The sequence below is a fragment of the Peromyscus eremicus genome, chromosome 20 (assembly GCF_949786415.1).
Source record: "Peromyscus eremicus chromosome 20, PerEre_H2_v1, whole genome shotgun sequence".
Classification (NCBI taxonomy): domain Eukaryota; kingdom Metazoa; phylum Chordata; class Mammalia; order Rodentia; family Cricetidae; genus Peromyscus; species Peromyscus eremicus.
In genome coordinates, this window is record NC_081436.1 from 15,836,149 (window position 1) to 15,854,070 (window position 17,922).

The window sequence follows — 17,922 nt, forward strand, 5'->3', positions numbered from 1 at the left end:
GCCTTGGGAATAGCTACCACTGCCCATGTCACCCACCAGCTCCTAGTGGATGTGTCTCTCTCCCTGGGCTGGGCTGTGACCACACTCTATGGTCCTTTCTTCTATACTGATGTAGTCATAGTCTGACCTTAGGGAGATGCCTTGCCTTCTGCAAGGCAAAGGTCCTCAGTGCCTAAGAAGATCTTTCACAAGGCCTGGAGCCCGTGGAATCTTCCACAGCAGGAGATGTGCTAACACGGGCCTTTCTGATACCACCCCAGCCTCCCAGAGCAAGGATACAGGGTGAGGGGACCAGGCATGACTCAACATGGATGGGGCCTAGGGCTCTAGATTCCTAGACCTGTGCAGCTACATAGTGTGGCCTGAGGGGACTTACAGGGACCTCAACAGTGTGCCTCTGATTTGAGCTGTGGCAAGGCACACAGCTACTGAAATGTCACGGGGCAGCACCTGAGAATATGCTTGGTGCTAATGTTAAGTATCAAATGAAAAAAAAAAAAAGCTTACACATGAATGTTTATAGCAGCATGATTAAAAGTAGCCAGAGTGAAAACTATTAAAAGAGTGGAAATTATACAAAAGTTTATGCTGATAATGAGTTGACAGAATATGGCATACTCATGCTTAGGCCTAAGAAGGAAAGACTTACGAGCACATTAATAGAGGCTGTGAGAACATTAGTGATTTGAAAGAAGCTCAGTGTAAAAGAATACACACTGTATGGTTTCAGCTATAAGGGATGTTCAAGATAGACAAATCCACAGATACAGAGTAGAGGTATGGGGGAACTGGAGCAGCTGTACGAAGTTCTCACACTTTCTCAAGTGACAAGACACTATAAAATTAAGACTGGTAATGGCCTGGTCCTGGGGCTGCAGGCTCTGCCAGCTAGTGTCTGAGGAGACCTGCCCTGGCAATGATTCCATCAGGGCTCTGAACTTCAGACAACACACTATTTGCGTGTGTGTTTAATGGCAGCCGTTGAATTACCAGATTGCAATGTTGTATCTGGCCCCTGCAGAGATCGCATTATCCACTCCATAAACAAATAGCACGGACTCATTAAGTTATTAATATCGTACAGAGCCACAATCACCCTGTTTACATCTTCGAGCAGATTTATGAATAATACAACCATTAATCACCCCAGAACGGGCGGGCTCAGAGGAGGGAGGCCACTGTGGGCCTTCTCACCCTGAGCAGGAACCCTGAGTTCCAGCCAGCCTCCTGCCCTAGCTTTCTGCCCTAGCTCCCAGATACTCAGTAGCCTGCAAGCATCTTTTGCTGTCTCCCGAGTGCCTGATGGTGGGTCCAGCACTCTCAGCCATGCTCTTGATGTCACACTTGCATAAGCCTCTGATGAGATTTTTGAGGGAGAGGTGTATGGGTCCCAGATGAGTGCATGCCTGGCTTCCTTGTCAATCTGTGAAGGTTGGAGAGCATGGTGAGCACACCAACGGAGTCAATCCAAAGTAAAGTTGTAAATGACCTAAAAATCCCATTATCTCTGTGTGGTTTCCATCTGTGTGTGGTTTCTGTTAAAGCCAGTTCCCGCTCCATGCTCTTCTCCTGGTATTGCTCCAGGTGTACTCTGCCCTGCCCTGCCCTGGGCTAGGGAGTGGAGGGTGGGGGTGTGGAACACATTGTAGCAGTGTAGTGTGTCCCTAGCCAGCCGAGGTGTGCATTACGGTAAGCAGAGAAGAAGAAAACAATTAGACACAGGAGAGATTTAACTCACAATGGAAGAGGTGCAGCCAGAAGTTTTCCTGTGTCCCGCCTGGCCCACGATCAGGTTATTATTATTATTATTATTATTATTATTATTAATTTTAATAATTCAGTTCCTCCAAACTTTCTTTTCATTTTGACAATGCACACAACAGTTCCTGTTCTGGGTTAGACAGTACTGGGCTCTCTCAGTCTTTCTTATCTGTCTGTGTGTTATCTTTCTTGCTCTGTCATCTACTTATCATCCATCCATCTATCTATTTGTCTGTCTATCTGTCATCTATCTATCTGCCTACCTATTATCTATCTATCTATCTATCTATCTATCTATCTATCTATCTATGTACCTACCTATCATCTATCTATCTCTCTATCTACCACCTATCAATCATCTATCTGTATCTATCATCTATCTCTCTATCTGTTATCTATCATCTATCTCTAGCTATCTATCATCTATCTCTCTATCTATCTATCTTCTATCTATATCATCTATTTTCTATTATTATCTATTTTCCTTCTTTAGCAGCATTGGGAATTGAACCTAAGACCTTGCACTTGCCAAGCAGGCCACATCAGACAGATCTCTGTGTCTGATGGGCTAGTTCATTTGTTTGGTGCAAGTTTGTGGTCAAGTCCCAGAAGCCTGCATGTAAATCCTCCACCAAGAAATTTTAGATGTGCTATCCTTGCAGCCCTGCAAGATTATGTCCATATTAGCAGGGGACAGGAGAGAACAAGATCAAGAGAGGAGAAGGGAGCATGCAGAACAGGATGGAGAGAGGCTCCTGGACCCTTGTCAAGACCAGGAAATCACCACTTCCATGTTTTATTTAAAGATACTCTGAAGCATACCATGTAGCAAACGTTCACTTCTTTAGGGGACACCTGTTCCTACAGGCAATGGTAATCACACCCACTCCTGGGCAGTCCAGTCCAAAAGTATATTTGGAGAGATGGACTCTCTTGGCATGAACACAGCTGCTGTTAGCAGGTGCTTCTTGGGGCCAAGCAGAGAAGGGACTTACTGGGTTCAGAGAAGACCTAAAATGTCCCCCACCTGTTGTTAATGTGTGATGCATGTGACTTGTTCTTCATAAGTTTTCAAAGGTCACTGTTAACAAACCCCTCCCACCAAGGTCCTGCCAACAAACCCCTCCAACCAAACCCCCTTGACACAGTCAGGCTGCCTCCTTTTCACAGCAGGCAGGCCTCAGTTAATATTGCATGAGTCTCAGGAGGGCAGACAGCTATAGGGTACCAGCCCAGTCTGGGCTGTGGAAGTTGGGAGAGATGGAGAGACCTGGCTGGCTTGTCTTTCCTGGCTGGGTTCACTATGACCTATAGATTCTCCAGGGAGACACTGCCTTCCAGAAGGCTGTAGCATATCCATGTCAAGGCAGCCCATCTCTGATCCCTAACATGCTTCCCAAAGTCACCTACTTGGGTCCTGTCCCTGGGAGCTGAGTTCCGTGGGGACAGAAATCTGTTCCTGTCACACTGTCTCTGCCTGCAGGACTTTTTCTTCTGTCCTATCTTTTCCTCTTCCCCCTCCTTCCAGCCTTCCTTCCTACCCACCCCCTACTTTCCACCTGTTTGTCAGTTTTCCTAAGGAGAAGCCAGCCTGCTCTTTTTCACTGGATAGTAGTTCAGCTCCAAGGCCACACCTCCTCTCCTTTACCTCCCTGTGCAAGTCACCCCCCTGAACCCCGATTTCTACCTCTGGCTTACTCTCACACTTGATGACTTCCACTCAGCAGAGTCTTCAGAAAATTCTCGATGTCTGATTAACAACTTTGACGCCACCGTGCTGAATGACAGCTGTCCCTGAGTCACAATAGACCGTGGGCTGGGCAGATACATGTCGACATGTAGTGGGGTCATGAATGTGGTCCTGTCTCCCTGCCTTCACCCAAGCTCAAGCTCCCCCAAGAGAAGGATCTTCAGAGATCTAAAGACAAAACAAAAAGGTGCATATGAGTGTGAGCCATGCCCTCCCCACTCAACGGGCAGGGGCAGAGCCACAAAGCCTGGAGCATGAAGCTCTCCAGGGAAGCTTCAGAGCTTCTTGCCCCTCACTGGGGCATCGGAGAGGGCGCTCATGGATCACTGTGATGACTCACAGAGCCAATTTAATTACAAAAACCTGATCCGAGGCCTTAATTAAATTTTTAAAAATGTAGTCTGTTCTTTCTGGGAGCAACAGGGGTCGTTTTTCCACCCCACTTCCTGCATGAATTAGCTCATCTGCTGAGCGAGCTCCCGGGGAGCCATTGGAAATGCAGATCACCATCTCCAATGTCCCCCCTGGCTCTAACAAGTCCTCATTATCTGGAAATCTCCGCACCCCTGACTGGCGCCTTAACACACACACCTTTGATAGGCGCCCACGAATCAGAGACTCCAGTAGCCCAGGAAACCTATGCTATTTGTCAATTTAATCTCCTAAAACCAACAGCCTGAATCTCTGTCAACAACCATTACGCAGGATCATATTGTGTTTCCTTTCTATAAATCCGACTCATTACCGTGCATGGCAGATCTCTGGGCCATTCCTCCTGTTTGCCTTTCTCCCGGCTCAGCCACTTCTCTTCCTGAGAGTGTGCTGGCAGGGGGCAGCCACTCATGGGATCATGTCTCCTTGTAGCTTCTTACAAATTCTGCTGGGAATGCAGAGGCCTCAGCTAGCAGGAGACCCTGGGCGGTAGGTGGGGGCCCTCTGCTTGGCTTCTAACCATCCCCTCACCCACTTTCTCTCTCAGCGCCTCAGATGGAGGCTGATTTCTCTTTCCATGCTTCCAAGCACTTCCAGTGTCCCTTAGTGACACTTGTGGCCAGAGATTGTGGGTTGGATGGGCCATAGGGCATTAGAATTAAAATTTGACCCTCAAAGCATTCTTACTTCTGTTCTGTGCCTGACGGTGGATGGAGATGAGAAACAAGGTTGGTTTTGCTAACTAGACCTGGGCAGCATGGGAGTGTGGTGTCCCAGCCATTCTGGACTCTATAGGAGCTGGTTGTATCCACCCTCCACTTCAAGACATAGCAGCTGGGTTCATGATCTCCAGCACCAAGAGATGCCAGTGAGTCTCCCTTGGCTGAAGTATTCAGACAGACCAGAAGCTTGCCAGGCCAGGAAGGAGTGGATGTGAGCCTTGGGGCTTAGTCTTCTTTCCTTGTTTCTGCAGAATGGCTGTGGGGGTTTTGCGCAGCCTGCAGTCCTGGGCCAGCCAATGGCTTGGATTATGATGGTAGGGTTGACATTTGGGGCAGATGCTGGACATAACACCTGCCGAGGACACTATTCGTGGCTGGTCATATCTATCATGGACAGTGGAGCAGGGAAATCCTGGGGTTGCTTCTATGGCCATAGAGAAGCATGTGGCTCCTTGGGGTGCGTGCATAGGGAGGGGTTGAATGACACAGCAAGGACACAGGGGCAGATTTGAAGGTCATCTCAGACAATCATAGGTGCAGCATCATGGTCTCCAGATACATATACACCTAAAACACACCACCAGAGGCGTGCACATACATCACACATAGACATAAAGATGCAAGCATATATATGTACATTACACATTCACACACACACATGCATACACACACATGCACACACACACACACACACACAGATACATGCACACAGTCACACACAGGCCTGTACATGTATGCATACACCATACAGATATATATGCACACTCCACACACATATAACCTGCACACACAAACACACACACACACACACACACACACATACAAACACACACAGATAAACATAGTCACATAGCATGTGCAGGTATACACATATCCACATAATCACACACAGATATTTTACACACACACACACACACACACACACACACACTCACATAGGAGACGTGGTTATGCACACATTGTATGGCCATACACACGTGCACACTCACATATATGATAGAGACATACATGAACACATACAAGCTCACTAGTTTCAGCTTATCAAGTGTCAACACCGACAATGAAATGACAAACTGGAAACAGAGTGGGAGCACCTGGAGCACCATGAAAGAAGCTGTGCATGTCACAGAGCCTAACTCCTCATCCTGCTCATTCTGCCACAGTGAAAGGCCACATGTTTCTTACCTAGAGAAAAAACAGAACCAGAGGAGCCAAAGGTCTTGGGTAAACAATCTACTGCTTTCCAGGCTGCCTGAGGCCAAATCCTGTGTTTCTGACAACCTTGTGTGGTACCAAACTAAGCTGTCCAAAGCCAGCAGGTGCCTACTAGGGGCTCTGAAGCCCACTGCATTCATGCTGCACCCAGTACCATCTGATGGAAGAATGGGGTCAATGGGTGCCAGGCTGGCTCTGGCACCTTGGTACATCTACATCCTTTTTACACATAGCAGAGAGCTGTCTGCAGAAGTTCATGTACCCTGGACTATGGGCCGAGGAGGTCGATAGCTATCCTGGGGCCAGCACGGTGGTTCATGCCAAAGTTCAGAGCTGTGGCCCCCAGAACTGTGAGATTGTAAACCTCATTATGTCAGGGAGTTTGTGGAACATGGTCACTGTGCCTGGGAGACTTGGCGGTGACAGAGCCACACTGTCACACAGTCAGAATCTCTACTCTAAGACAGATTCACTTCAGCTGTTTATTGCCTCCCCAAGCTCACTGGTTTGGTCCATTGTCAGCTCTGTGGTCATGTGAATCTGTGCCTGTAAGTGGCATTACCCATTCCTACCCCACCCTTACCCCTTCTGTAGAATATGGTGAAGGTTCCCAATGCAGGAATTCAGAGAACAGCCACCTAGTGTTAAGATCTACTTGGGCTTCAGTTCCATCTTGGCCCTTCCATTCTTGGCACACAGAGAGGCTAAACAGAAAAGTTGGCTTTATGACTTCATGTCAGATTCTGTATTCCTGATGCAGAAGGAAGCCCTGCCAAATCACTGAGCCCTCTGACCTGGGGCCTAAGATGACAAGTTGTACTGTTGTGAGTAACAGCCATGGGGACTCACACAGGCTGAGCTAGCCTGCACCATGTGGTGTGGGGGACTGGGTGGACCAAGGCTCTGTCTCAGCTGGGTTTGTGATCTTGAGGCCTTGTCAGTTCAAGTGTCAATGTCACAAACCACATCTCCATCTTGGTGTAGTGGTTCTGGGATGTGTTGATTAGTGTCTTGTCAACTTTAAACAAGCCCAAGAAAATAATATCAATTGAGAAAACGCACCCATCAGATTGGCCTGTAGGTAAACCTGAGAGGCACTTTCTTGAATGATGACTAATGTGGAAGGGCCCAGCCTGCTGCTGCTGGCAGTACAATCCCTGGGCAGGTGGTCCTGGGGTTATAGATGAGAATAAACTCAGCAGGCCATGGAGAGCAGACAGTAAGCGGCAATCCTCTAAGGCTTCTGCTTCAGTCCCTGTCTTGGCTTTCTCTGTTGACAGTAACCTACAAGTCATATAAATCCTTTCCTCCCCCAGTTGCTTTCTTCAGTCATGGTGTTTTATCATAGCCATAGAAACCCTAACTAGGACACGGGGGGACCAAATGAGCTGATGCCTCAGAGGTACTCTGACAGTGGTCAGTCTGCCAGAGCCAGTCCGTGATGGAGATGTGGTAACTGCAAGCCTCCATTTCCTACAGAAATGCAGTGACTCAGTCACCAGGCATCTCTGAGGACCATGGATCTGGATCCACTTCTCCTCTATTTTCATCCCAGGCTCCATTGTTTCCTCAGTTTTCCTCCGGACCTGTTCCATTGTGATAGTTGCCTTATCTTGGAAATGACAGATCTTTTCCTGTTTCCTGGACCACACTCACCAGCTACCACAGGCTGCCCAGTGTTGGGGGCACTTCTCAGGCCCTCAGTGTGCACTGAGGCTGCCTGTACCATGCCTGAGTCCCTCCCTCCTTCTCCATCTCTTTCTTGAGTCACTAATTCTTTTTGAGAACACCCAGAAAAAATCTCCCAGTGTCAGAGGCCCCGTGACCTGGAGGAATCCAAAACCAGATTTCAAGACTTGTGCCTCAGAACCCACTTCCTGCCCATTTCTTTCCTAGGATCCTGGGTCTAGGTGATGACCAACTCTTCTATTGCACCTGTCTGTGGCCCCTGCAGCAGCCTCCCTTGGAGATCCAGGAACAGATGTGGACATCAGCCATTCCATTTCACCAGCAATACTGTGTCTGAGTCCCCAGAGTCTGGTTTGCATGAACCCTGTGCTCTCACTGAAGGGGGTTGCTTTCTCTGCCTGTGAAACCTGTTTCAAGAGCCTTAGCTTTGCTCACAGATTTATAGAAATTCATTCTGTGTCAGCAGATTCTTTTATCTGTGGTTCCATTGACTCCCAGGGGGTCTTGGGACTAAAAAGTTACCCCCGAGGAGCTCTGTAGGGAGAGAATGAAGTGATGAGCTGGAAACCAGAATATCTCCATATATATATATATATATATACTTCTGGCAGGCTTAGGGATGGGAGTCCTAGAAAAGGCTTATCCTTCCTGGTCCTGGCTACCCACATCTTTTGTCTCCCTGCAGAATTCCATTGAGAGGGTACATGGCATCGTGGCCAAAGCCATAAGACCTTAGCATCCTCTACCTGTTTACTTGTTCCTTCATTTGATGACTGTGCCTCAGTTTCCCATTTGGGCGTAAGCCCATAGGTTGTGCCAGGGTGAAGGGTCCTGATGGACTCAGAACTTTGAGACTTTTTTTAAAAAAAATGTATTTTTAAAAGTATATTTTAGTGTGTGCATGGCAAGCTTGTACATCTGTATGTGCACATGGATGTAGATGTCAGTGAAGGCCAGGACAAAGCTTCGGACCCTTGGAGCAGGAATTATATAGGCAGTTGTGAGCTACCTGACATGGGTGCTGGAAACTATGCTTGAATCTTTTGGAAGAGCAGCCACAAGTTCACTCAACTGCTGAGTCATTTCTCCAGCCCCAGAGCTTTGGCATGCCTCTTGGATGCTACCACATAGTCAGTCCATCAGGATTTCAGGGGTGCTCAGTTGGATTTTCAGTACTGGAGTGTCAACAGGGCTTAGACACTGAGTCCCCCTTATAGCCACAGGACCTTATTCTGTACACAATGTTTCCACAGCCTTCCCTGAATCCCCAAACAGATGGTAGAATGATAGATGGTATCTTAGGATTACTACTGTGTGGTGGAACACCATGACCAAAAGCAACTTGGGGAGAAAATAATTTATTTCACTCATAGTTCCATATAACAGTTCATCATCAAAAGCAGTGAGGGCTCTTGGTCCTCAATTAGTGGGTCTATGTTGGGGATGTTAAGAGATGCAACCTTACTAGAGGAAGTACGTCAACTGGGGATGGGCTTTGAGAGCTTAAGGCCTCCCCCAGTTTGCATTTTGCTTTCTCTGTGTGCTATTTGTGGTTCAGGATGTGAATTCCCAGCTTCCTGTTCCTTCCACCAGCATCCCTGCCATCCTGGACTCTATCCCTCCAGAACCATAAGCCCAAATAAAGACTTTCTCCTATAAGCTGCTTTCATCATGGTGTTTTATCAGAGCAACAGAAAATAACTGATACGTGAAAGGCTGATTCTCTCTCCCAGCAGACTTCAGGAAACATTTCTGCTTTCCTTGGGGGAAAAGTAAAAAGGACACATATTCATCAAGAGTAGAGAGGCACCCATAGAGCAGAGAGAGTTCTTCCACGTCTAGCTTGGTAAACCAATGAGGTTATTAGGGTTACAGGAGCATGAGAGACTCATGGGTAGAAGGAGTCCTCTGGGTGGCCCACAGGGATTGCCATGCTACCAAGAGTCCAACCTAGATAGGGAAATTGCAGAGCCGTAGGCCTTGCTCATGAAAGATAGACTTTATATTTTGTGTGTGTGCCCAGTGGACCACCATTTCAACAAGCTTATCCATGGTGCTGCTGCCTCTGTTCTCTAGAGGGGTAAGGAACCGAGTGTGAAGGGGACTAGTTCAGGGCTCAGGTTCATGTTCATTCGAGATGCAGGAAGCAAGAAGTAGCACATTCTGGCCTGAGCAAAAGTTGGAGACAGAGTGAGAGGGAAGAGCATGGCTTCCTCTGGTGCTCTCCCTACTGACAGAGAACCCCTACTATGTGCTCTTCATACTGGCAGAGAATCCCTACTTGGAACTCTTCCTACTGGCAGAGAAATTTTACGATGACACCCAGACAATCAGGCTGTGGGATTGATTGTCAGCCCCAAACCTTCTTTCAGCTCCATTCCCCATGAAGACCTACTAGACTTACTAGACCTACTAGCAATGCCCCCAGTCCCATCACCCCTCTGTTATCTCTATGCCTACCCATTGGACCTTACTTCAGGACCCTGCTCCAGCCTTTAACTAAGAAAATACCTCCATCAGATTGGCTTGTAGAAAAGCCTGCGGAGATATTCTCTTGATTAGTAATTGATACTGGAGGACCCAGCCCACTGTGGGTGGTGTCATCCCTGGGCAGGTAGCCCTGAGTTGTGTGAGAAAGCAAGCTGAGCAAACCATGGGGAGTGAGTCAGCGAGCAGCAGTCCTCTATGGCTTCTGCTTCAATTCTGCATCCAGGTTTCTGCCTTAAGCTCCTGCCCTGACTTCCCTCAATGACATATTCTAACCTGGAAGCTAAAATAAACCCTTTCCTCTCCAAGCTGCTTTTGCTTACGGTCTTTCTCACAGCAATAGAGAGTTAGCTAGAACATCACCCAAACTTGACATATTCAGTCTTCACAGCTAGGAAGTCAATTAACCTCTTCTTCCAGCCAACCTTTGGTACAGAGCAAAACTCTAGAGTGGACAGGCTCATTTTGGCTTCTGGGCCCAAATACTCAAGATCCAAGTTTTCATGGCCCCATTGGTTTGGGTTTTTGCAAAGAGTGACAGAGGCACATGTCAGAGTGAAAGGTCACATCTCCAGCCCGAACAGAAGGAGAAAGAAAGAATAAGACCCTTCACCCCTTGAGACACACCCCAAGAGCCTAGGCTCTACCTCCTAGCAGGAGGCTAAAACTTGTGACCCATGGGCCTCATGTGGCCCTGTGTAGCTGAGTGTAACTATGAACGTAGTAGAACTGTAACCTAGATGACATAGTTCTCAAGCAAGAAATTTGTATCCACAGCATTGCGCCACAATACCAAAAGATTGAACATGGGTTAGGGCAATAGGTCAGTAGGTAAAATGCTTGCCTTGCAAGCATGAAGATGAGTTAGATCCATGTGCTGATAATCCCAAAACTGGAAAGGCAGAGAATTGAGGATACCTGGGGCTTACTGGCCAGCCAACCCAGACTGCTCAATGAATTCTCGACCAATGAGAGACCCTGACTCAAAAAAACAAGGTAGACTAAGGAATGACACTCAAAGTTGTCTTCTGGCCTCTGTACACATGCACATGGGTATAGAAAGGCTGGGCACACCTACACGAATCTATTGCTTCCCAGAAGTGCTTCCCTCAGGAGCACTAGCCTTTGGGAGGCCTTCACCCATCAAAAACCACAATTACTTTTTAAAAAGATTTTTTTTTAATGTGTTTGAGTGTTTTCCCTATTTCTATGTATGTAGGCAGTGTCCACAGAGGCCAGAAAAGGACATCAGATCCTCCGCAATTGGAGTTACAGATGGTTGTGAGCCACCATGTGGCTACTGGGAACTGAACCAGGTCCTCTGTAAGAGCAACAGGCACTCTTAACCACTGAGCTATCTCTCCAGCTCCAAATAACACTTCTTCTTTTTCCTTCCACACTACCTATCATTGATCTTCTCTGACAGGTACAGAATATGGACAGAGGGTCAGTGACTGCCTGGAATGCTCACCTCTTCCCAGGGTGGCTGCTCACCAGAGTGGGCAGGGTCTCTTGGCTTCCTGCAGCTCTTCACACCTAGAAATGGGCCTACCATTTCACACTCACATGGAGAGGCCCAGGAAACCTTGCTGAGTCATGAGGCTTCAGAGGGAAGGGCCAAACAGTGCATGGCAGGCAAGCCCGAGGTCTCAGAACTTACCCTGTTCATCTAGTCAGAACACATTGACTTCGGGGCGGCGATGTGTTGGAACTCTTGGGTCCTGCCACACAGTGATATCTCGTGTCACATGTCTTTGTCTTCACACACACGGATCTCTTCTGCGCAGTGATGCTTGGGTGTCATGTGTCTATGTACACACACACACACACACACACACACACACACACACACACACACCCCTGCTACAGAGTGATGCGTGGGTGTCATGTGTCTCAGTCTCCACATACTCGGATCCCTTCCCTCCACTTCATAAATCCAGCCAACAGCAGAATTTCTGAAAGTGTATAAAGTAGAAATAAGACTCCCTCCAGACAGAGCTGTGCAGTAAAAATGAAGTTCCCTCTACTCTGGCCCTTTATGGGAGCAGTTGGAGGCCTGGCCGCAATCTATTCCAAATCGCAGCCTTCCTCCTAAATCACTTCCACACTTGAGACCGATGCTGGCGATATTATTCCAGCACTCTTTCCAACGAGATGCAAAATATGTGATAATCATTATTCTAATGTCACCTGGGGCCTCTTGGTCAAGTAAAGATATTTCAAAGGCTGCGTTTCCAAGTCAGAGATGGCTACAAAATATTTAGAGAACTCCACCAAAGAATTGCCAGACCATGAATCAACAGCTGCACACCAAGAGCCTTTTCATCCCAGACAGGGCTGGAAACTCAGAGGGAGATAAATTTTCATTCTTTTCTCTCGCTCTATTATCCACTCCAACTGTGGTGCGACGCGCTTTGCCTTCCCTGGCTCCAGTCCCAGGCTCTTGTCCAGGTGCCGTTAGTAACCATGAGGGGCCACCCAGCTGTGAAGGCAGAAGATTGCCATGCCCAGAGCAGCAGGCTGCCTTTTCTGCACACCTTCCCTTTTGTCTCATGTTCCCTGGAGACAAATATGCACACACTGGTGTGTGTGTGTGTGTGTGTGTGTGTGTGCAATCCGTCCCTCTCTCTCTGCTTCAGAGAGTGGGGTATTTTGAATGCAATGTCCTCCATAGGCTCATGCATTTGAATATTTCATTATCAGTTAGTGGTACTGTTTGTGGAGGCTTAGTCTCTGCTGGAGGAGGTATGTCCCTGGGGCCTAAGTGCTTAAGGTCTTATCCTACTCCAAGTTTACTACTCTCTCTACTTCCAGCTTGTGGTTCAAGATGTGAACCCTCGGCTTCCTGTTCCTACTGCCCTGCCTGCTGCTTGCTGTACTGACTCCCTGCAGTGGTGGGTTCTTATCTTTCTGGAACTGTAATCCCAAATAAATCCTTTCTTCTATAAGTTGCTTTGGTTGTGGTATACTATCGCAATGCTAGAAAAATAACTAATAGAGAGCGACATGGACATGTGCCCAATATGTCACACATTTTGTACACCATCATCAAGGGCTCTCTGGAGAAGGGGGCCAGAAAACAATGGCCAGTTGGCATAGTCTGGCCCTCAGCTTGTTTTTGTAAATAAAGTTTGTTGGCACACAACTGTCCCATATCTATCTGCAGTTGATGTAGCACTGCAGAGCAGAGTTAAGGAGTTGCCATGGAGACCATATGACTGCATATCAGGGGCAATGCCTACTCTCTGGACATCCAAGGAACAAGTTCTCACTCATGCCCTCCATGCCAGTCCCAAGGATGTGCGTAGGTGGGCCTGGCAACCCCCAGTTGTCCCTCCACCATGTTGACACAGACACTTATCCCTCCTGTTTGGTTTTCAATATTCAAAAAAAAATACAAAATCCCCAAGAATGCAACAAACCGACCCCTTCATGAACCAAAGAGTAACATCCATCTAAACTGCCAAGAAAGTAAATAAATTCTGAAACAAAGTTCAACTTTGGAACATCCGAGAATTTCTCACTTTTCTTTTGAAAACAGAGAGACATATGGACTATGCACTTTATTTATTTCACAATAAATATTGCTGGTAGAAATAACACAAAACAAATGCGGTGGTGAAAACCACTTCACACAAGGAAATGCATGTCATTGTTTTCACACAATTTAAATGAGCAAAACTTAACTAGAAAATGTTGACATATGTAGAAATCTATGTTTTTAAGAAAGAAAACTAGGACGTGAGCCATACCCCATTGGCTAAGTTGCATATTACTCCTTCAGAGGACCTCCGTTCAGTTACTAGCACCCATTTCAGGCAGGTCATACCTGTCTGTAACTTCAACTCCAAGAAATCTGATGGTCTCTGGCCTCTAAGGGCATCTGTACTCATCTGTACCCTCCACACATGTAATTGAAGATAAAATGAAATAAAAAATTTAAAAGAAAACTAGCTACTTTATTTTAATCTCTGGTGTAATACATAAAACCAGATGCAATTAACTATTAAATAAAAATATTTCTATAAATTTCTTACCAAAATAATTAATTCCTACAGTTAATTTCAGTAAAATGAAAATAAAATCACTCATCTGAATCATTTCAAAATAATGAAATGATAATAGGCTAAAATTTTCCTTTTTGACAAACAATTTACAATTCCGTTAATATTTATATTTATTAAAATTAAATCTATCCATAAACTATTGTTGTCTTATGAGCTCACCATTCAGTAAACCATCTAAACATTCAGTCATACACCTTTACACTACTTGTCCATTCATAAATCATCAACTATCTACTGACCATCCATACTTAAACCTATCTCCATCCATCCACACATTCAATTATCCATCCATCCATCCATCCATCCAACCACTTATCCATATTCGTTGATCCAGTTATCTAATCCCTAATTCATTCCAAAAAAATAAAATTGTTTAGAATAAAACATATAATAAAAATAAATGTTAGGCTCTATAAAAATATCAGAGTTGGACTCAGACCATGGGGAAATGAAAAAGATTTTAGGTGCTGGATCTTGTATCAATACCAAATTGAAGTCACAAATTAAACTCTGAGCTTTTTCATTTAATCTTAAAATTATATTTATTTACTTTCTCTCTCTCTGTCTCTGTCTTTCTCTGTCTCTGTCTCTCTGTCTCTCTGTCTCTGTCTCTCTCTGTCTCTCTCTGTCTCTCTGTCTCTCTGTCTCTCTCTCTCTCTCTCTCTCTCTCTCTCTCTCTCTCTCTCTCTCTCTCTCTCTCTGTGTGTGTGTGTGTGTGTGTGTGTGTAAAACTTGTGGGAGTAATTTCTCTTTTTCCACCATGTGGGTCCTGGAGATAAAACTCAGTTTGGTTGTAAGCACCTTTATCTGCTAAGCCATTTTGCCAGTCCAACAGATATGAGTGTCTTAGTGAAAAAGCCAACCCAGCCAGTAACACATCCTCCCTGTCTTTTAGAAGACAACATGGCACATCAAGCCTATGCATCTGGGCTTGGCATTCAGGTCTGAGGCTCTTCAGGGATGTTTTCCTCCAGTCAGCCTCAGAGCAGTTACTGCATGCTGGATCTTCCCTGTGGGCCTTGCTTGATAAGTTTTCAGCAAGGACTGAAGCCCCCATTGCTTGGCTGGCAAAGATATGCAGGCAGATCACAGCTTGGGAGGAATGCTTTCCACCCTGCATAGATATACTTTACAGAGCTCAAAATGGCAAAATTGTACTTATTTGCAAAATGCAGTAATTCAGACTGTCGGGTCACTGAGAGCAATCATTTCAACAGCAAGTAAGAATCTATGTGATGAGGCTGGATTGGTTACCGTCTTGTTAAATCTGTCTCGGCTGTGTGAAATTCATAGCCATTTGTAGAATGTTGGGAAAAGGGTCTAAGAAAACACCATTGTGAATCTCAAGATGAGGCAGACCATAATGTACTATCTAAGCAGGTCCTAAGTCCAATGATCAGGGCCCTTATAAGAAGCAGAAGTGGAGAGCCACACAGAGAAGATCACAGGAAGATGGTGACAGGGAACAGTATACTATGTCTATGAAGATCTCCAAGGAAGGCAGCAGCCACCAGGACCCTGTAGTGAACCTGGTCCTGATTCACCCTTGAACTTGCAGGTGACAGTGTCTGCAGACACTGATTCTGGCTTCTAGAACTATGTATTCTTGGTAGCTTATTATAGAATCCCTCAGACATTAGTGTAGCCTATATGGTATGTCTGTCTGTTCAGTAATGTCACTGTGGATGGAAAATTGTCACTCTTGCATTCAGAATGCTACTTTAAGGCATTTATGAAATAGGAGACATTTCATCAGAGGGACCCACATTTACAAAACAATAGATTGATAACAGATGTTTTATCTACTGATTGAATGCACATCTTTTCTCCTTCTAGCTCCAGTAAGATCAATCGAACTAAGGAGAGACAAAATATCTCTCAACTTCCTGAACAAAAAGAAATGATTCATGATGAAGCCATACCCTTCATCATTAAATATTCTTGGTGTTTTCTGGTATGAGGCTGCCCCAAGTAAGGTGGGTGTTCATCTTCCCTTCTTAGGTCTCCTCGGAAGCCATCCTGGTAGATGGAGGTTAGTGGAGGGCTGTTGGGGAGGTGGGAGCTAGTTTAGTGCTGTGGGTGTTCCTGCTCATCAAATTGGCCCTGGGATCTGGGTTGAGGTTAGAGTGTACTGAATCAGAGTGGGAACTTGTACTAAAATATTTGATAATTTCATACATGTACAGAGGGAATTTGAGGACCATCCCCCAGTATCATCTCTCATCTCCCTCTCTTCCTCACTGAAGCCTTCCTTCCTAAGGACTCCCACGGAGTTTAGTTGTGGCTGCTTGTGTGAGCACAAGTGTGAGGGTTTTGTTTTGTTTAGTTTTCTGTTGGAACATGGACAACTCAGCAGCCACTGAAGACAGTGACAATCCCTCTCTTCGTGCCTGTTAATTGCAGAGTGATGAATTTGACAACAGCAGCCACATCACTGTGTGAATTACAGGAAACCATCCTCATTGGTTAACTATGGGATGGTCCCAAGACTCTTAAGACTTCTGCTGAAAACTTTACCCTCCAACTTTTGGAATGGTCCTTTTTCTGCCATCTTACTGGTCCTTACAACAGAAAGCAACATTTTCTCCTGTCCAGAGATCCACTCTTTCAGAGCACTACAGAGTGCACCTCCCATCTAACTTTCTTCAGAAAATTTGGTTTGACTATCTCAGGAGTGCTTTTTCTGGAATTGTCTGTATTTGCTGTGAAAATTATACCTGGCTATTCTGAACTCGGTCAAATTAAAATTTCTTTCCTGGAGATTTTTTTCTTGCAAAAAAAAAGTCATCTGGAGCTGGAGAGTTGGCTCAGTGGTTAAGAGCACTGTCTGCTCTTACAGAAGACCTGGGTTTGATTCCCAGCACCCACACACAGCCTGGCAACCATCTATAATGCCAGTCCCAGAGGATCCAATGCTTTCTTCTCCTTCTACAGACATCAGACATGGATGTGGCTCACAGATATATGTGCAGGCAAAGCATCCATACACAGTAAGAAAAAAAAGGATGAAAAGAACAGCAGTCCTTAGAACACCATAGGAAAGTTTCTGCTCCTCTTTGGTTACCTGCAGTTTCCTCAAAACCAGGGAATGCCTCTGTTCTTGTCTGTCACCTGCCAGTTCCCATCACCATGACAGGAGCCCAGCTTCCTTAGAGGGCTCCATGGGGGACCTCAGGAACAGAGAGCCATGTTAAGGACACAACAGGTCATTCATGTCATACGTGTCTTATCTGAAGGATTCTAGAAGCCTGTTAGGTGAATGGGTTTCTAATCTCAGTCCTTGTCAAATGAAAACAGCAGATGCAGAAATGAGATGGAGTGTCTATTGTCTCTCTAAAATGAAGGGACTGACCACAGAACCATCATTCAGCCAGGCCTTTGCAGGACTTCATCTTGTAGTTGCATGAGGGCAACCATCCTTGAGGGTCAGCTGTGTGTCACATGCACAACATCCAGTTGTCTCCACCTTGCCACACCCACATGCTAACCTTATTTTTTGCTGGAGATAAAATTTGTGGTTTGGGCCGGGCGGTGGTGGCACATGCCTTTAATCCCAGCACTCGGGAGGCAGAGCCAGGCGGATCTCTGTGAGTTCGAGGCGAGGCCAGCCTGGTCTCCAAAGCGAGTTCCAGGAAAGGCGCAAAGCTACACAGAGAAACCCTGTCTCGAAAAAAACAAAAAAAAAAAATTGTGGTTTGGAGTTCAAGTCTATATCTCCCGTGATGGTGGTGGTGGTGGTGGTGGTGGTGGTGATGGTGGTGGTGGTGGTGGTGGCGGTGGTGGCAGCGATATGGGTGGT